Below are 21,505 nucleotides of genomic sequence, written 5' to 3'. Positions count from 1 at the left end.
GCTGGAGAAAGGCGGGACAGCGGGACAGCAGGGGCGTTTTGAGACAACTGGAAATTGGGAGAGAGGGTTGTCTCTAAAAATGACCACGAACTTAAATTTGATGAGCCCGCGTATTTGCAAGGCTTTAGCATTCCATATGACGTCTTGGAGAAAACAAAGGAGGAAGGGATTTGCCCCCATCCCTGTTGGAGTTCTGACTACTCCTTGGTTATTGGTCCTCCTGTGCCCCGATTTAGAGGTATAGAGTGCACTCGGGTAGAATTGAATTCAGCCAAATGATTTCATTTTAAGGATTGTTCAATGTCTTTTAAAGATATTTGACGTTAACCGCGGTACTGAAAGGAAATCAAGGTTACAAGTGATTATATTCATGGGGTGTCAAATACTCTTAAGCACTATACATGCATTCTCTTACTTAAGTCTGATGAGGAACCTGTGAGATAACTCTAATGTTTCTGTCCATTCTATAGATGAGGGAATTGAGGCACACAGAGCTAAGTAACTTGTTCAAGAATAGTCAACTCCTAAGTGGCAAAGATGGAAAACTTGCAAGCAGGAGCTGGGGCTCTCCGATGGGTGCCAATAAATGTTTGCTGCATCAATGGATGAAGCATGCTTTCAAAAGGAAGGAAAATTATTTTAATTTTGACATTGCTTTCACTTTTTCACTTCATAGTTCTTTAAAGTCAGGACACCAGATATTTTTTTCTTTCTGTCCCATTTCAGTGGGGGTCTTCTTAGAAAAGTTGTGGGGTTTGGGGGGTCTAATTTCTAGGATCACTGATGTAACTACATGGAGCTGGTGTTAAGTATTTTAAATAACGAGATTTTAAAAATGCACAATTACATGATATCTGAATATTTTCTCCCGTTGCATCCTTTGTAGGTTTTACTAGTGGTAATGATGGTTTGCCTAAACACTTTGTTTTCCTTTAGGTCAACCCCAATCACTCACGCACATGTATAAACCCCAGAGACAGGTTTTATTTAAAATTCTCCTGACGCATAACAAAGATGTTGGGGAGAAAACTGTATCCAGCATTATAACTAGAGAAATAGTTCCTAACCCGTGTTGGGGTGGGGCACCTGGTTAGAGATCAGTGGGAGAGAGGACAGGTGTCAGGTAACTGCCCATAAAACCACCCATTGTCATGAGAACACTGGAGACAGTGTTTTGAAAGAGCAACATTATCCCTTGAGTGTTAAAACGGATCAAAAGTCACTGTCCTGCCACCTCAGGATCAGGAAAAGCAGATCTGGCAGTGTGGAAGGGAAAAAGCGCTGACCTGCAATGGAATCCTGTATATAACCTTTGCCTCCTCCCAAAACTTAACTGCTAATAGCCTATATTGACTAGAAGCCTTACCAATAATATAAACAGTTGATTGACACATATTTTGTATTTTATATGTATTGTATACTGTATTCTTACAATAAAGTAAGCAGAGAAAGAAAAATTTTATCAAGAAAAGCATAAGGAAGAGGAAATACATTTACAGTACTGTCTTGTATGTGTCGATATTATAAGTTTGTCATCTGCTTACAAGATGAACCATGTATGTCAGTACCTACATAAATATTGTCTCTTATAAAACACTGTAAATGTTACACATATTATTAACACTAGACATCAAAAATGAAAATATAATGTGATAAAGAAACCCATATTCATTCACAGGTATAATGATTTATGCGATGATAACAAAAAAGCAGCAACATGATCACTTAATGTTAGCCTAGCCTGTACACTAATGAATAAATCATTATATACCTTTTATGCATATAGTATTGCAGTCACAGCCATATACAGTACTGGAAACATTGTTACTTTTTAAAAATGTCAGTTATCTATAATGATAAGCTGATACATAGTTTCTACAATTAAGAGAGAGAGAGAGACATAGAAGGGGGACAGGCATACTGTGCAGTATTTCTTTGAAAGCAGTTATAAAATAATTTTTAAATTAACACATTATTATTTTCATATGAAATATCACTCACCTTAAACCTATGTAAGGCTAGGCTGTGCACTTCCATACATGTCTTGCCCACAGTGAATACTTAGGCAATGATGATGGCATAAAAATGTCCCTTACAGTTATTAGATTTTCACCCAAAGACACATACCATACACAACAGATGGGCTTAGTAACTGTACTGCATTATGATGATATGCTATTTGTTCTGTGAAAGTGGATCATTACAAAGGTCTTTTATCCTCTTTGCCATCACGTTGAGTGGGGTGAGAAGGAGAAGGAGGAAGGGGGTGGGTTGGTCTTGCTGTCTCGGAGGGTGGCAGAGGCTGAGGCACAGGTGGAAGAGGAAGTGGAGGCAGGTACACTCAGTGTAACTTTATAGAAATACATTATAATTTCTGTCTGGCTTTTTTGCTTTTTTATTTCTCTAAAAATGTTTCTATACGGTACCCATCCTCCTTCTACTCTTTGTTGTAGTATCAGTGCCGTACCACAGAAGGGTCCATGTCGTAAAAGAAATTAAAAGCAGTCTTAAACAATCAGAGCCCTTCTTCCAGATGGTCTAATGCCCATTCATTTTCTGGCTCTGCTTCTTCTGTGTCCTCCTCCCTGTCTGGCCTGGTTCAGAAGCACTCATCTCCATCAAGTTGTCTTCTGTTCATTCTTCTGCTGTAGTGTCTGTTAGCTCTTGAATGTCTCCAAGATCCATAAGCTGAAAACCCTTTATGCCCCACCCTTTTTTAACCATATCCACAATCTCTTCTGTGAATTCTTTGCTTGGCTCTATCATAAACCTTGTGAAGTCATGCACAACACACATAGACAGTTTTCTCCAGCAGGGATTTACTATTACAGCCTTGATGGCTTTGTGCCTTTTTCTATAGCAACGATGGCATCCTCAGGGGTGTAATTCTTCCAGACTTTCATTATGTTCTCTCTATCAAGGTTCTCTTTCATGCTGTTGACAGTCCTTACTAACTAATATCCTTTGTGACATTTTTTTCCCAGAATAAGACAATTTCCTCTGCATCTTTTCTCTTCAGTGATTTTGATAATGGCATGTGGGAATTGGCATACTGCCTTTTGGTCAGCAGAAGCAGCTTCTCCCGTTATCTTGACACTTTTTAAGTCATATCTCTTTCTAAAGTCAGCAAACCATTCTTTGCTGGCATTAAATTCTCCAGCTTTAGATCCTTCACCTTCCTTTTGCTTTAAGATAGTGTATAACGACTTTGCTTTTCCTTGAATCATATTAGGGGTATAAAGATATGTTTTTCTGATAGCAATCCTGCACCCACATAAAAGCTGCATTTTTCAATACAGATAAAAAGGTATTTTGCAAAAAGTTTCTCAAGTTTTTCACACCTGGAGTAGCTGTGCCGACAGCTTCATGAATTTCCTTTTGTTGTTGTTGTTATAATGGTCCTACATTATAAATAAATCCTACACTGGATTCATTTATCTTGAAATAGCAGGTAACTGCAGCTGCAGACCTGAATCTAGAGCACATAGCAAGCAAATCAACTTGTAATATCAGAACTTTTCTCTGCTTCTCTGGAACACTTCATGCCACTACCAGTGGTACTTCATATGGACCCCATGGTGTTAGACAAGGTTTACAACATTGCACTAAACATGATGAAAAATGCCAAGAACCATGAGCGATCACTTTTTGCTACAAAATGCAATTTACTGGAGCGATGAACTGCTCCTGTGGAGATGGTTAGCATCCCTTGGCATTTTAGTGGGATGCTCACAACACTAGAATTCACCGTGATAGCAACAGGAGGTGGCTACAAAATTATTACAATAGTACAGTATGTGATACAGTAAATTTCACGCAGTTGTGATTTTATACTGTATCTTTACATTTGATTTCTCTCAGCTGCAGATGGCACCACATATGGTCTGTATATGGATAAGTTTTGATAAATTTTAAGTCTTTATAATAGATTTATGTATATTTTATGGTAGTAAATGATCAAATAGACTGGTATGTACATAGATTTTATGCATTCGTGGCATACCTAACTTTTTCTTAATTTTGTTATATTTCTACATTATGTAGTTCACCTACGAGATTTTTCAAATTACCACAGTTATCAAAAATTTTTCTAATATATTTACTGAAAAAATATGCAAGTAAATAGAACTGTGCAGTTCAAAACAATGTTGTTTGAGGGTCGACTATACTATTTATGTGCCAGGGAAGATACTATACACCTGATAACACTCCCCAGTTGACTTCCACTGTTCCCTCCAGATCCACTTTCCCTCCTTCTCCATCTCACTCTGGGCCCCAGGAGGCCCTCCTGTGCAGGGTGTCTCAGTGGGTTTCCTGAGCTCCGGCTTCCAGTTAGGTTTGACGATTGGAGGTAGTGGAAGAGATCATAGCATCTCGGTGAAATAGGTCAGGAACTCGTTCCTCTGGCGCCCTCCTCACTGCAGGTTGGCTGTATTCTTCTATGAAAGCCACCGCTTCTGCCAGGCAGCCCTCTCCTGGGTCTTGTAAACATTCCTTCTAGTTGCCTGTCCAGGCCCAGAGGTAGCAATGCTCTTCCTCCTTACTGCCTGCCTAGGGCACTACCTCATCCCCTTTTGTTTTTTCCTAAAAACATGCCCAGGTCATTGTAAGTAGCTCTTCTACCTGACCCCCTCAATTAGCACTTTGTATGAATGTGTATGCTGTTTCCTAGTGAGACCCTTATAAATACACATACATAATCTCATTTCTTTCTCAACAAACCTTCAACTATTATCTCCAGTTTATAAGTGAAGAAACTGAAATTGAGAGAAATTAAGCAATTTTCTCAAAATCTAATAGTAGAGTCAAGATTCAACCCTGTCTCCAGAAACATTTATTCAGTCAATGAGAAATGACATCCTCATCCCAGAAAGTTCTTAAAATTTGAAACTCTATGGCCTTTCCTTACCACCTCAGTAACTTTGTAGGGAATGGTTATAGGTATGGGCCAGTAATTGCCAGGTAGCAGGACAAGTTACTAAAGCAGCTGTTACCTTGATTTGGGCCCAAAACCCAGAACACTGAAAAAATAATAACAAAGCGTGCTGGATAGAACGGCATATATAGGTAGCAAGTGAGGGTTCCCTGTCATATGTCACTCACTTTGCCTGTCCATCAGCCTCTTCCCCTTTCTTCAGGGGAAGAAATTGGAAACATGTTAAATTGGAAACATAACTTACTGCAAACCCTCCTCCGATCTTCCCTTCACCTTGTTCAGTCCCAGGAGGGCCCTACTGAGGATATACTGTTCTAGAACTAGACCATCGGGTTGTAAATTATCCTGGAAAAATTGTTCACGGAGGTTCCATTTTTCTGCTATTTCACAGTAGGGCAGGAATTGGGATTAAAAACAGGGTGAAATGATATGAGCCAGGTTAGCTCAATTTAGTCCCCTTAGCTAGATTCTTGCTCTTCACCTTTTCTTTTGTAGTCATGTCAAAAAATTAAGAAAATAAGAGTTCTTACATCACAATGGTCTAATTAACTTTATTAAAGTAATGTAGTAATAACTATAATAGCAAGGAAATCTAGCTTCCACTGGGCAAGGCCTCACGCTAAGCACGTTTCAAGGTTACTTTGTTTATCCTGCACAATAACCCTATGAAATAGGTACTGCATCACCCCATTTTTCAGTTGCAAATTACTGAGGCTGAGAGAGCCTAAGCAACTTTCCTGAAGTCCCACAGCTGGAAACCAAGTTCAATTGCAATTCTAGGGCGTGTGCTCTAAGCTAATGTGCCTCACAGCCACATGAGGACCAAGCTCCTGGTTGGCAGGCTATGGGTACCATTCCAGGCTAGTATTGTGATTTAGTCACTAGAACATTGCAGGTGTCTGTGTATGCATTCTCATACTGCTAGCGAAAGGTTGGGAAGATCCTCATAAAATCACGTAACCGAGGTTTATTATTGGGGCTTAATACTTATACGAATGCCCCTACTACCATATTCAACATCGTCTTCTGAAAATACTACTCTTTGAAGGGCAACGGAGAAAGCAACCTAGGGCAAATGCTAGAAAGCACACATTTCATGTGGCATTTATTCCTCTTGGTATTTAACATAAATGGAAAAAAGGCTTAATGCTTGTACTTAAATAAATCCCAAGTGTAATTCCAAAGGCTCAAAAGGAAAGAAGCGCTTTCAAAAATGTGCTTTTTGTCTTTTTAAGCATTATGTGTTGTTTAAACATTAACCTACAGAGAAATTATTTAGCTTGTGTTGCCTTCAAATGAACCTATTGTTATGCGGTATACAAAAGTCTGGGTTTTCTGTGCACACTGAGAATTCGCAATCCTCACATGTGAATTAGTAAATCCTCTCCATTTCATTTTAATGTTAAAGCCTAGTTTGGGATTTGATTTGACAGGCTGGACCTGTCAGCTTTTGTCTAGCTTACTTTTCATCACAGTTCAAAGGGAGCATGTGAAAGACTTACTTATGGTAAGTAGGCCATCTGAAACATATGTCATGCATGAAGAATCTTAAAATTTCTACTGCTTGGAACACTTTCCATGGTGATTCAAGGCACCTGCTCACAAGTTAATAACATGGCTAAGTACTGTCAGCCACACTGGGAAAAAATAGAACCAGACTTCATTAGGGAAATTGGCCTAAGAGTTGCTAATCCCCACTGGACCTCATTAGAGAAAATAAACAAAAACATATAACATGCTTTTTGGTAATAAAAAGAAGTGACGTGGACATTAGAAAGCTTCCACTCAGGAGGAAGGAGACATCCCAGTTAGAGGATTGCGTTTTAGCTCATGTCCTAAGAAGTGTTTAAGACAAGTAGTCCCTAGAAAAAGAAAATGCCACCAACCTGTTTCCTTTAAAGCCAGGCTGGTGGCCAATCACTTTATGCTCCTTTAAAAAGGCACCATTTCTGTCTGTTTTGTTTTGCAGTGAGAAGAACACATAATTGGTCATTTGTAGCAGACCCTGTCCAGCAAAGTCCACCTGTTGTGGCTTACGGTGAGAATGAATGCACAGGTGACAACAATCCTGTGTGGAAAAAGGGAATAGGCACAACTACTCTCTCAAGGGGAGAGTGCCTATGGTGCCTTGGCCACTCCCTCAAGAGGGGAGTGCCCTGACCCTTGCTGAGACAGGCTTTTATTATTTTCCTGGGGTCTTATATAAAAGAAAAATTTATTATCTATCACATAGAATATTATTATCTACATTCTAGATACAATCAAGGAAATAAAAATAACATGCAGAGAGGGGTGGCAATGAGCTCATTAGCTCTGTCCTTGGGAGAACTCACACAGGCTTTGGAAATTACCTTGAAGATAGACAATATACATCTGTTCCTTTAGACCAGGGTGACGGAGTTTTAGCAAGAGCAAGCCATAACATTCTGTACGCATTTTCTAGGCCTGATTCCCATGAGAAAACTCGGTTTGAAGGTCTGGCTCCTGCCCATCACTTCGCTTCTATAGGTTTTCCATACAAAGCTGAGTCACATTTGCCAGGCCAAGACAAACCGGTCCCCTACAGTCATTGTTTGATTTTTCCCTTACAAAAATAGCTAAGTACTCTCCCCTTATTCTCTCAATAGTGTCCATTTTATATTAAATTAAGTCAATGATTGATTTCTTAAAGATGAGCCATTGTATTAAGTCAGAGAAGTAAGAAATTGACCAAGGAATAGTTCATTTTGCTTAATATGTTTTCTAATTTATCATCTGGTCAGCTCTTTGGACCTCCATTAGTTGTGTCAAAAGACTCTTTACCATCTAACAAGTTTGACCTTATCTTCATGGTGCTCATGCAAGTGGGACTCTGTAGGGAAATTTTTTTTAATGTTATTTATATCAAGACATTCAGATTTTTTAAAAATACAGCTCTTAATTATATCTTTGTTTTCATTTCAATGACCAAAACTTAATTCTGAAACATAGAGCTTCATGGGTAAAATTTGCTGGACTGGGACTGCACACTGGGGCTGGGGCCAGAGTACAGGTCCCTCCTTGGGGGGTTAGATTGTCCACTTAGGAGATGCCTCCTGGAGTTGAGTATCAGTTACAGCCTCATACTATACCAAACAGTGCCTCTCGATTGCTGTGCATGTTCCACGGCTTAATTTCTTTAGGTGTGTCCTGAAATAAATGAAACCTCTATCCCAGGATGGGCTGAATTCCAGGTTGTTACAACGGAATGGTCAAAGAATTAAAAAACAAGCAAACAAATAAACAAAGCCAAGGCTACTCTCTTACACACCATATTCCAAAACATATTCCAAAGGGGGACAGTAGTCCCCCTTATCCATGAAGGATAAGCTCCAAGACCCCCAAATACATACTATAAACCTACAAGTATATACTATATATACTGTTTTCTATACATAACAGACATGCTAAGAAAATAAGTACATCTCAGAGTCCCATAGTCAGTAAGAACCGGGGCCCCAACTCTGAGCTAATAGATTTCAAAGCTTCTACTCATTCTCTTATTTCCACTACATACTTTAGGCTTCCAGCAGCCTCCTGTGTGCTAAAATATTGATCCCACTCCCATATGCCTCTAAGAAGCCAGATGTGTTTTCCACATTATGATAGGAGTTTGGTTTTTTTTTCTGCTAATATGTACAGAAATGATGGGAAACCCTAGGTAATGTTTGCTAGAGTTAATAGCTCTTTTATTCAGAACCAAATAAAGATGGTTCGACATAAAAAGAAATTTTTCAAAATCAAAAAGTATTCACTGATGTGGCATCCTTGGATGGAGTAGGGATAATAATATATGGTTGCTATAACCCAACCAACTTGGGAAGACAAAAGAGTCCACGTAAAAGAACAATTATCGATGCACAGCTATGTACACCAAGGGTTACCTGGACTGAACAACTTCTCAAAGCTGCAAGGATTAAAATAAGTAGAAATACCTTCTAGTTGGGCTAGTGATGTATTTCCCCTTAAATCTCAAAATATTGTGTAGAGATGGCTATCACAGTTTTGAGGATGGAGAAAAGCAATGGGATTTGAAGGACAATGAGAATACGTCACAACGGAATTCATCTCTCAGTGAGCCTTAAAGGGAAGGTCAGGATTTGGAGAAGCCCTAACATGTCCACTTGACTGGAGAGCCCAGAAGATGCTGGATGTGGTCAATGTGACTCCCAAGTTCAGGTATCAGCCTTGATGTTCGGCAGAGTCAATGTCCACCCACTGTCACTGGGTGGTATTTACAAAGGAGACCTGACTTTCCTGAACTGACCCAGTATATGACTTGCTAACTGGGAAGCCTGCTTTGGCATTATGTTAAGGATGTATTGAATCAACCCGTTAGCTTTTGTTCTGTCACTCAGGATTATTCAGACACATTCAGTATTTTAGCACTTGCTCTCAGGATTTGCACCTTATCTTCTCTTTTGGCACTTATCTGCTGTTGAAAGAAGTGGCTGTCACTGACTCGCTTTCCAGTAGGATGACTTGCTCTGATAGCTAAGGTTCCAGTTTGCCTTAGCTGACTGGATAGTCCCAATTTACTCTGTTGTTTCCTATGTCCCAGTTTAAATAAAACACGGCCACCCTATGCATACCTTCCATCATGGGAGCATGTGCCCAGAAAGCCACTTTGCCTTTTACCTGGCCAGCAAAGAGGATCTATATTTCTAGTACTGTTCACTGGGATATAATGCCACGGGCAAATACCCTCATTATAGATTTGGCTAAGTGGAAACTATAGAATTTTGAATATGATGTAGTCTCTGACCAAGACAATTTACCAGCAAAGCTGCTCTTCTCCAGGAGAGGTAAGACAGGTGCAAAAATATCTATAGAGTGAAGCAGAATCTGACAAGTAACCTAAAGGAAGCAAAAACAAAGGGAAATGAAAACACAGAGAGGAGCTCTGACTTGAGGGATGGTACAGAATCATGGAAATAGAATTTATTATTTGTCATTATCATAATGACATTAACTAGTATTTATGGGAAGCTTATTATGATTCAAGGCCCATTCTCAGTACTTAAAATGTATTTTCATCTATATTAGTGTCATTTAAGCTCACTCTTGGAGAAAAGGTATAATTGAGAGAAATAGAAATGGAGAAGAAAGGGTTTTCCCGGTAGCAAGAAAAGACAAAGGATAGGCATGATGCCAGGAGTCATTCAGAAAACACTAAATAAGGTAATCCGCTTTGGCCAGACTTTGGGATATGTAAGGAATGAAGGGAAATGAAGCACAAAGCAAAAGTCGGTGCCTTAAACATTGCCATGAGAAACCTGAGACTTGCTGACGAGGCAGTGAAATGTCATTACAGCAATGACTTAACCACAGGTCTACATCAGGATCCCTTAAGAAGCTTTCTCAAAATGCACACACCAAGGCCCCACTCGCTGAGACTGAGTTATCTGTAGTCCAACATTCCGCACCTTTTCAAAATTCTTCGTTGATTCAGCTGGGCTTCCCAGGGTGAGAACCACTCCTAGAAAGGCTTCTTGTCTGGGATGTGCAGTGAGTAGATCTGAGTTTTAGGAAGACTTAAGCAGCAATGTAGAAGATAATCCCGGTGGGACACAGCCTGACTTCAGAGGGCTGAGTGAAGTAAGCCCTGCAACAGCAAGTGAAAGGTCAGCAAGCCTGATGGAAGGGGACAGTGGGCATGTTCTGCTGAGGTGAACAAACCACAGAGCTAGAATCAGTAGGTCTGTGCATTGGTCGTATGGCAAGAGGGAATTAGAGATGACGCTGACATTTAAGCCCATACATGCTGGGGGGATGGTGCTGTTCTTGGTAGAGATAGGAAAAACATGAAAAGATTCTATTGTAAGTCTGAGTATGGTGTTAAACTCACTGTATTTGAGATGACAATAGGTGATATTGTGTGGAGATGGGCACCAGACAATCAGAAATGTACATCTAAAACTTGGACTCCATTTGGAGTCATTTGAATTGAGGTGACAGGGTTTCCACCTCATTCAAATTTTTGTTGAACACATGAAAATGTAAAAAAGATTCCCAAGCATAAAATTTGGGGAAGCTCCCCATTAAAGGGGTAGGGGAAAGAAAAGGAGTAGCAGTGGAGACAAAGAAGATGCTACAGGAGAAGAAGCCATAAGAATGCAGAGTCGTCGAAGACACAGAGAGAGGATTTTCAGCAGGGAAGCTTTCTCCAGTGCCCAGTATTTTTAAACTGTGAGAGAAGGTAAGAGTGTGAATTGCCTAAGAGTGGGTATAAGGAATAGAAGCGGACTGTGGCCAGCGTAAACAGAAAAAGGAAGTGACAGCAAGTGCCTGAGGGATTCTGGAAGAGCTCCCGGACAGTCATTGGGAGAGACAAACAAGAAAGGATCTGGAATAGAAGGAACCAGAGGAGAGCTGGTGTCCTTCCAGGAATTCACAAACCCCTGCTCTAGGTGACACAGCCTTTAATGCAGCTTTGCTCCAGTGAATTCTGGGCCTCTCAATTCAGTCTCCAAATCCTAGCCCAGGTTGTGCCTGTCTCCTTCCCTGGGATCAGCTTTGGCCAAGGGAGCAGTGTCAGCAAAGCCAGGAGATCACCCCAGCTGGACTCTAGCTCATGGAACCTAGCACTGATCATAAAAACTTCAGTGTTCTGATAGAAATTTCTCATTGAAAATTAATCAATTGATTCCCCTATCAGGGCAGGCATTGCTAATTGCCTATTCAATTTCTTCATTTTCTTTTGTTCTTGAAATCTCCTTTTCCTACAAAATGCATTTATTTCCATCCAGATAAAATTCTCCAACTGCATATATGGATACATATCATAAGGCCCTTCTTTGATAAATGTCCTATTTACAAGGGCCATTTCTCATGATTAAAATGCACACCAGGCAAAACATCTCCATCTCCTAAAATACAATGTAAATAAACCGCTAATATATAAGCCATAAGCCTGGTCCTTTACATGAGTGGACTGCAATTCTTCACTGAGAAGCCTGGAGCAGTAATGACACACAGCCCCACGATGAGATTCCAGGAGCAGCAGGCAGCAAGCACCCCTAGTTCATCTGCTGATTGTGTAGATAGTTGCTGTTATATCAGCTAGAGTTAAGTGCAGACAAAGAGAGGCATTTCATAGAGCACAGGCACCATCCAGGTAAATTAATGGACAGTGGAATGAAAGCTTGCTGAACACTAATCTGTTTATACTATCCCACTGGGCACTCAATAAATACTGAGGTAAGGATAAGAGAACAAACGGGAACATTGTCTGGATGCCCAACACCTTCATTCAAGACTGGGCCTTGGTTATGAATGTTTTGCATACCATGTTCTATTTAGAAAGCCATCCATCTCCTTATCTTTAGATTCTTCATTAGCATTTAGTGACTTCTTGTTCACTGTCACCATTGGTCAATGCCTAGCCCTCTTTCATTCATTTTATTATACTATTGGCAAATAAGAATAAAAACAATAAAAATATAAAATTTCAAAAAGAAATACAATGGTTTGTGTATCCCTTCTATAAGTTTGATTAATATATAGAACTAATCCTTAGAGATAAGATTTCTCTCCACAGATCAACAAAATTAGGCTTTTGGTCCATGTGGGTAAATTGAGGCCACAATGCCACCTTGGAAGGCCTGTGACAGATCATTAGTGGCCTCATCCTGGCAGACATGCTCCTAGCATAATTGCTCATTTTCTGCTATAGCCACTGGAGACCTGAATGCTTATCTTTCCACGTGGCCTGTTGGGATCGATGAAAAATATTGGCAGAACAAACACAACTTCCGAAACATTTAGTCACAGTAAAAAAATCTATTTCTTAGTTTTCAGTCTTTTGCTTACATGCCAGGGGATATTAGTCAATCATTTCTGAGGTGCAAGAACTAAAAAGAGCTACCATATAGTAAGTTTTAACTATGTGCCATGAGTAGTGGGTGCTGCACATTACTTTGTATTATCTCAACAAATCTCACCACAACCTGCCGGGCACCCAGTGAGAATAAGCTTCGGGTACCTCAGCCATGGCCAGACTACGTCTTGAACTCTTTGATTTTAACATGCTGTGGCCTCTATTTCACTGCGACCCTGATCTTGGCTCCTCACCTTTCATCCCCAGCAGTGCCACAGCTCAGGTCTGACTCCGATCCCTCTGAATACCCCTGCCCATCAGAGCAGTCTCATAATGACTTACTTACCTGGATCCAGACTGGGACACAGGTGGGCAGCCACTGTCTTGGCTGCAGCCCATAAAGCCAGCATTCCCTCCATACTTGGCCCAACCTCTCTAGAGGGCAATCTGACCTCTCACTTTGGCACCTCTTCCTGTTGCTTTCACACCTCGGGTGGGGCTGACCAACTCCACACTCTCCCGTGGGGATCAGAGTGCCAGGTGTATCCTTATTAATATGATGATGATGGTGATGATATCTGTTCAGCCAGAAGGTCTTTAATTATTTTCTTTGAATGCAATTTTAGTCTTCCTGGGAAGGAAGCCTGACCGGTCACGTAAAAACAGGAAAGGGACCAAACAGCACCAAATTGTAGAGTGACCGACTTGTCCTGATTTTCCCAGGACTTTCTTGATTTTAGCATTAAAAGTCCCTCATCGTTGGAAACCCCTCAGTCCTGGGCAGCTGGGACAGCTAGTCACCCTCCCACCTCTAGAGAAGAGCACTGTGAGAGAATGGTCATCAGACAGCCTCAGAATTAACACTTCCGTTCAAGTCTTTTCTAAGGAGACTTTTCCCCAATTCTATTGAAAGATTAAAAAATAATAAAAATCATTAACAACATCTGTACTAATACATTTATTGAGCGATTATGATAGTCTAGGCAATGTGGTAAGTTAATGCAGCAATGCTGTGAAATCAGTATTATTGTTCCTGTTTTCATATTTTACAACAGTGAACTTCAGGACAGTCCACAGGGTCCCACCATCAGACCTAACCTCTGGTGTGTTTGATTCCAAAGCTCACGCACTTAATGATGTATGGCATTAATATTTTATGTTAGGTAAAAAGAGAAAGAAACGAAACCTTGCATGTCTGAGTCACACTAAGGTCAGGTTCTGATGCCATCTATCTGGACAAAAGTAGAAACTTTAAAAACAACTGATGATTTATTTTATAAATTACAGCCAAAACAATTATTTTGGTAAAGGTAGACTAGAAGGATACTCCATTCCCACAAATTCTTATCCTCAATCAATAGCCCCCGTCACTTTTTGAGGGAAGAATACTAGAGGCATTCTGCAGTCAGGGAGAAGACAAACATCATACCACTGCAACTATTCAATTTCATCCTAGAAGTTAGTAAATACTAAAAAAGTGTCAACATAATTATTATGCATTGCAAACCATGGCTGTCTACCCAGAAAAGCCAAGAAAACGAGATGAGAAATGGCTAGCTCTAATAAAAGAGTTTACACATACATCCAGAAGAATGTGCTTTAACAATATTAACCACTGGGAATTTCTATTCGGGGGTAATGGGGGATTTTCTTTTCTTCTTTTCCTTGTGTTACAGATGATGTGCTAAGGGTTAAAGAAAGACCAAAAGAATTATCCTGAGAAGTGACTCTTTTCAGCAATAACCTACCTTTGTGCTACTGAGCTCAAATCTGATCCGAAGGAAAGGAACCTGGGAATCTAGGGCAGCAGTTGTTAGCAGGGAGGCCAGGAGCTCCTTTGTGTAGACTGACAGTGGAGTTGGCCCTTGTGTGTTCAAGGGCCCCAGAGACAGACTGCTGTCTGCAGAAGAGGCCCCAGGGGGAGAGTGTTGGCCGGTTTGGGTCTGTAAGGTGCTGGACACCTGAGCCCCGCCGAGCTCAGCAGTCAGACTTGTTCTAACACCTGCAGGAGCTGAGCTGGGGAGATGAGACACTGAGGAACACCATCTAGAGTGACCATTTAATGACAAACTTGGAAACTTATGTGAGGCTAGAACAGGACTCCTTTAATTATGACACTTGGTGGCAACTGAGACTGTCCTGGGTCAACTAGCACACATGCTCATGGTTGTGCCCGAGCCAGGGGAGGCTGCACATTTGCCTCAGCTGGACGCCACTCTACAGGGGCTGTTCCTCCTTGTGGCTCCAGCTGGCATTGTGAGACAAGATTCCTGGTGACCGTAAGAGTCTCAGCTTCTCTCGGACACATTCTTTGCTAACTCTTGGGTTGCTATGAGACTCAGAGACTGAGGCTTGGGCTCCATAGTGCAGGAAAGAACTGCATCATATGTATTCATATATATATATATGTACACATATATATACATATACAAGTACACATGTGCACGTGTGTATATTTATATAGGCACATTATGCTCTTATTTATTTATACAGGGGATATACTTTCTTTTACTTTTAAACTTCCATTTGAAAACATATGCCGCTTCTGTAATGATAGGACACTGAATTTCCCCAGGCTATGGGTACTAATAAGGCCACCTAGCCATAAATTCTCAGTTTTCCCTGGCTTACTTCCCCACACACTCTGATCTCCTAGCCCCTGAGAACCATCAGGAGACGTCGTACGTGCTCAACAAACCCCGCTCTCTGCGCCGCCCCCAGCTGCCAGGTGAAGAGCCAGCACCTCGGCTGTGACTCAGCAATCACAGTGGCTGTCCTGGCGGCCGAAGCTGGGCCGTGCGGAACCTGCTGGCTGTGGGTATCCATATAATGGGTTATCCCATTCCCATGGGGAACAGTATGGGGCAGAAAAGTAACTTTTTTAACTATGTGACCATCATGCCTTTTACATTTTTCTCTATGTACACAACAGCATTCTTTCAGAGTTAGAAATAATTTTTAAATTTTTTAAAGCTGTGTCGGTAGCCCTGGCGGGCTGCTAAGTTGGTTGGAGCATCATCCTGATATGCCTGGGCTTCGGGTTTGATTGCTGGTCAGGGCACGTACAAGAATCAACAAATGAAGGCATAAATAAGTAGAACAACAAATTTCTTCCTCTCTCTTTCTCTCCCCCCCCCACCACCATTTCCTCTCTAAAATCAATTTTGAAAAAATTAAAGCTATGCAGGTAGCTTTATAGCAGCCAGCTATAATGGCTCTCTGGTTCCTATGACTTACTTTAGTAGCAAAAGCAAGAGCAGGCCTGCCTGTGTGTTGGCATGTTCCAGAACAGCCCTGTCATTTCGCTTCTCGGTCCTTGCTGTGCTCAAGACTAAGGCAGGCATTCAGGGGCCCGGGACAGAGTCAAATGCCAGCCACCAGCTCTAATTCTCTCTTCCTGCTGATGGTTAAGGCTTTGTACCCTGAGGAGCCAAACTCACCTGGGCCTGGCTTTTCATCCTCAGCCCCCAACGAAAGACTCCATGGGGTACCGAGAAACTTTCCAGACAGGCCGAAGACGAGTACAGCACAAATAGGGGACTCAATAGAGAGTTGACATGAGTCTAAGAGAAAAGAATTTTAAAAAGTAAGTAAATACTCTGAGAAATAGCAGTCATAACTGAACATTGGTTATGAAACTCTGTATAGGGTTCTGGACTGAACTGTATAATGAACGGTTAACCAAACTTCTCCCCTTGGCAGGTAGTTCAGCGACAAGCACTCATTTGTGTTGCCAGTGTTATGGTTACAGGAGCGGGACCCTCAGTTCCCAGGAAGCCGCTAGGAAGTGGGGTCATCTCAGGTGGACTACAGACTTGTAACAGTGCCTGGCATGGAATGAATGCTGAATACATTAGCTCTTTTTTTTTTATTGTTACAAACTCAAGTGACTTAGAGTACCCAAAACTAAAAGTCTATTTTTGTAAATCTGGAGTTTAGCTATCTCAAGGGAGCAACAATGACATCTCAAGGCCATATGTCAGAGTTTCCACAGTAATTTCTCTCTCTAGCACAGAAGGATCTTCTTTCAGAAGCTTCTCACCCTTCAACGAAAAGTATGATTAAGATAATACTCCGGGCTCTGCTGTCACCTAGTGGACGATTAATGAATACACGCTGCTCTCGGTAACACCTCACGGTGGTGGTTGTGGAGTGGTTCCCTTTGACTTGAGTTGTGCACAGCCCATCACAGCTCCAAACCCAGACAATGCAGTCCCTGTCTGTGCTGATACGCCCTGTTTTCGTCTTTCTCCAAAACAGCACCAAGCACGTGATCCTGTGTGAGCTGCCTTGTCATAAACCAGTGACACCTAGAGAACATGCTTGGCAATTGCCAGGTCTCCTGGTCACTGCAACACATGGTAAACCTTTGACAAAGAACTGCTGGGTAAACCTTTGTCACAATAATTAATTACAAACAGACGAAAGCAAACAAACAAACCCACACAAAACAAAGAATGGAAAACAAAAGCTACCTAATCACATTTCCCTTTAGAGTTTGTCAGATATGTTCATGTATTATCATTTCTTCTCAGAAGAAAACTATGAAATAGAGTGCTTTTTTATTTTATGTGGGGAAATTGCTTCTTGGGAAGCAGTTGGCCAGCACACAGTCAGGAGACCAAATAAAAAAAATCAAAGCTGTTTTCTCATTCCAGATTCTGAGCTCTACCCACATTTCCTTTGGAGGATGCTGTGGGTGGCTCATCACAAAGGTACCACGAAGGAAGGGACATCCTCATTTGGATCTGAGAGAAAAGGGGAGAACCCCCTATGGGAGTAAGTCAAGCTCCCAGCAGGCACTGGTGGGAAAAGATATCCACCCCCACTCAGGGCTGGCCCCAGCCCTGTCCGCACCCCCTGCCCGCTGGTTCCTCTGGGCTCTTGCTAGCTGAAGCAGCTCCATTTTCGGCTTCTCCAGCCTCCCTCTGTCCATGGACAAATCCCTCTGAGCTTTCACAATCAAACCAAAACCCCACCTTCCTAACTGTCGCTGTGCATTCTGGCACATTCTGTCGCTGTGCTTAGTTAGCACTGCTCTCCTGCCCTTTGGAACAACAGGCTTATCAGAAGAGCCAACACTCATCACAGGTCACCCCCACAATTTCTCGAATGCACCACAGCAAGGTTTTAACACTGACCCCACTCCCCTCCCTCAGACATTGTTGCTGCCCAGGTCGCCAAAGATCACCTACTTGCCAAATATGGTGGACTTTTTGGACGTCTGCTTTACTCCTCAGGGCATTTCACACTGTTGAGTGTGGCCTCCTTACTGAAATTCTGTCCTTCCTTACTCCTGAGAAATGGCTCTCCTGGGTCCTCCTTCCTGGGCACCATTTCTTAGTCTCCCTTGTGGGTGACACTCTTATTTTCCAAGCTCCCTCAAGACTGGACACTTAATCCATGTCTTAGCCTAGACCTCCCCCCTCTGAGCTCCTATTTCCTGGGACCTCCCTGAACACTTCCTATGTACCCAACCCAAACAGTGCCTATCACCTTCTGTCCATCTGCTGCCCAAACCAGAGAAATGAAAGTTATCAACAGAAAAAGGTGACAGTAAAAAAAAGAAAAAGAGTGGGAGACTCCTGGGTGTCAAGGGGGAAAATAATTTTTATATCGTCTTGCTGGAGGAAGAGTACCTGAAGCTTAAACTATTTTCTCACTTTTTTTTAATTTTGCAAGTTTCACACTTGTAGAAAACTTGCAAAATCACAACAGTGAACACTCATATCTCAGTCACTGAGATTCACCGATGGCTAATACTTCGCCACATTTGCTTTATGTACCCCTTTTTATAGCTATTTTAGTGGTGTTAATGTTATTGAGAAATCACTTGATAACAAGTTGCAGATGACATGACTATCTCTACTCCTAAACACTTCACCATCTATCTTTTCAAAGCACGGATATTCTTTTATGTGGAGCCATGATCATTTAGAAAATCCAATGATGATGGAACACTATTATGTGATATGCAGTTCATAGACAAATTTTAACAGCTGTCCCAATAATATCCCTTATACTAATATGGGGTTTTTCCCTAATTGAGCACCCAGAGGACAATGATGCCTTGCCTTTAGCTGTCGTGGCTCCTTAATGTCCTTTCATCTAGAGTGCTTCCCCAGCATTCCTTTGTCTCTTCTGACACTGATAATTTTGAAAAGCACAGACCAGCTGCTTTGTGGCTTGTCCTTGAATTTGAATTAAGATAATAATCAACCTGGGCAGTGAAAGAAGTGGGGCAGGTCTGGAGGTCTCCTTTCCAGCCTACAAATGAAGAAAGAATGTGACATAATTTTTCTGTGTCCCCAAAGTCATGCCATGAAAAGGCGATTGTTTCCCTACCCGGCCTACCACTTTTAAGAGGAGACTTTATGCCCTTCTCTGCAGCAGGGCTGGTCACTGCCTGAGCAAAGGGGGAGCGTGGGAGTGGGAGGAACTCCTTTATAAAGGACCCTGCATTGCTCATGCTGCTGTCTCCAGACTGAATAGAGAAGCAGAGGGAGTTTCTGTGTCCTGTCCAATCCCGGCGCTACCTGGATTGCCCTCACAGTGGCAGTATAGCCTTAGTTAGCGAATGTTTATCACCGGGCAATGGGCATTGCCTAAGCTAGGCGGCAGCATCCAACCTGGGCCCTTTGCAGAGGAACGTCAGCGTTTCTGCCACATAATACAATTAGGACACCAGTTATTCATTCACTCACTCACTTATTCATTCATTTCATTTTTTCCTCACTGAGCAGGCATGAATCAAAAGCCTACTGTTTGTAGGAGCTCTGCAAGAAGTGTTGGGGATACAAAGATTTTTTAAAAATTTGTTTACATCATGCTGCAAGACCTCCAGGAGCCTAATGTGACTGAGAGATTTGCAAATAGCAAATACTGTGTAACCAGTAAGCGTGTAGCGTAGGAGTGGTGTCAGGGAAGTGCTATGTGGTGCAGGACAGAATCCTTCAGATCTCAGATTGAATGCGGCTTCTGTGGGGATACCTGTCCTGGCCCCTAGATGAGGTTATGCACCCCTGTTATCTGCATCTCAGATCCCTGTACTTCTCCTACTGTAACACTCAGTGCATTGCACTGCTGTTTCTTATTTAATTGCCTATCTTTCCTGAGAGATGTAACAAGCTACTCAAACACAGCAATCGTTTCTGGGTTTTTTTTACTACAACCCAACACCTGTCATGAAGCCAAGCTCGCAGTAGGTACTTGACAAATGCTTACTGAAGAGAGTCCAGCCCAAGTATCAATGTTCCATGACAACTCAAGTGGAAGAACTATCATATGTCTTCATATTTATAAACCAAATCAAATCTTGCCTTCCCAAGATAACCAACAAGTTTAATATCCTTTTGTTATTTTTGCATACTTCATGTTTTATGCTTTAAGTTATATTTTATTACTTGTACTATTACAGCTATCCCAATTTTTCACCCTTTGTTCCCCATCCACCCAGCCACCCCACTCCCTCAGGCAATCCCCATACTATTGCCCATGTCCATGGGTCATGCATATATGCTCTTGGTTTCTCTATTCCCTATGCCATACTTTACATTCCCATGACTATTCTGTAACTACCTACTTGTACTTCTTAATCCCTTCACCTTTTTAGCCCATCCTCCTGGCCCTCCTCCCATCTGGAAACATTCAAAATATTCTCTGTAATTATGATTCTGTTTTTACTTTGCTTGTTTGTTTTTATTTTTTAGATTCAATTGTTGATAGGTATGTATTTATTGCCATTTTATTGTTCATAGTTTTTATCTCCTTGTTCTTTTTTTAAGATTTCATTTATTTATCTTTTAGAGGGGAAAGGAAGGAGAGAGGGAGAGAACTGGCCTGCAACCCAGGCATGTGCCCTGGCTGGGAATCGAACCGTGGTTGCTTGGTTCCCAGGCCCGCGCTCAATCCACTGAGCTACACCAGCCAGGGCTATGTCCTTGTTCTTAAAGGAGACCCTTTAACATTTCATATAAGACTGGTTTGATGGTGGTGAACTCCTTTCACTTTTTCTTGTCTGGGAAGCTCAGACAAGAAAAGAAATACAAGAAAGACAAGAAAAAAATACATCTGTCCTTCTTCAATTCTAAATGATAGCTTTGCTGGGTAATCTTGGCTGTAGGTCCTTGCTTTTCATCATTTTGAATATTTCTTGCCAATACCTTCTAGCCTGCAAAGTTTCTATTGAGAAATCAGCTGACAGTCTTATGGGAGTTCCCGTTTAGGTAACACTCTTTTCTCTTGCTGCTTTTAAGATACTCTTTATCTTTAACTTTTGGCATTTTAAGTATGATGTGTCTTGGTGTGGGCCTCTTTGGATTCATCTTGTTTGGGACTCTCTGAACTTCCTGGACTTATATGTCTATTTCCTTTACCAAGTTAGGGAAGTTTTCTGTCATTATTTTTTCAAATAGGTTCCCAATTTCTTGCTCTCTCTCTTCTCTTTCTAGCACCACCATTATGTGAATGTTGGTACACTTGAAGTTGTCCCAGAGGCTCCTTCAACTATCCTCATTTTTTGGGGTGGGGGAGGATTCTATTTTTCTTCTTGCTGTTCTGACTGGGTGTTTCTTGATTCCTTATATTCAAAAGTTCCTTATATTCTCAGCTTCATCAACTCTACTATTGATTCTCTTTGATTTGTTCTTTATTTTAATTCATGTATCTGTCATTTCTGACTGGATTTTTTTATGCTGTTGAGGTTCTAAGTTCATCGAACATCCTTGTAAGCA

At 41.5% G+C, this 21,505-nt stretch overlaps 1 protein-coding gene across 4 annotated transcripts in view; it reads right to left on the bottom strand.

Annotated features, from left to right (window-relative positions):
* SLC36A4 (solute carrier family 36 member 4) overlaps positions 1 to 21,505 on the bottom strand; it is a 324,739-nt gene that overhangs the window by 46,131 nt on the left and 257,103 nt on the right. The window lies entirely within an intron of this gene.

The sequence above is a fragment of the Artibeus jamaicensis genome, unplaced genomic scaffold (genome assembly GCF_021234435.1).
Source record: "Artibeus jamaicensis isolate MK-2021 breed Jamaican fruit bat unplaced genomic scaffold, CSHL_Jam_final scaffold_3128, whole genome shotgun sequence".
NCBI lineage: Eukaryota > Metazoa > Chordata > Mammalia > Chiroptera > Phyllostomidae > Artibeus > Artibeus jamaicensis.
Note: the sequence above shows the minus strand (reverse complement) of the source record. Positions and strands in the feature narration are given on the sequence as shown.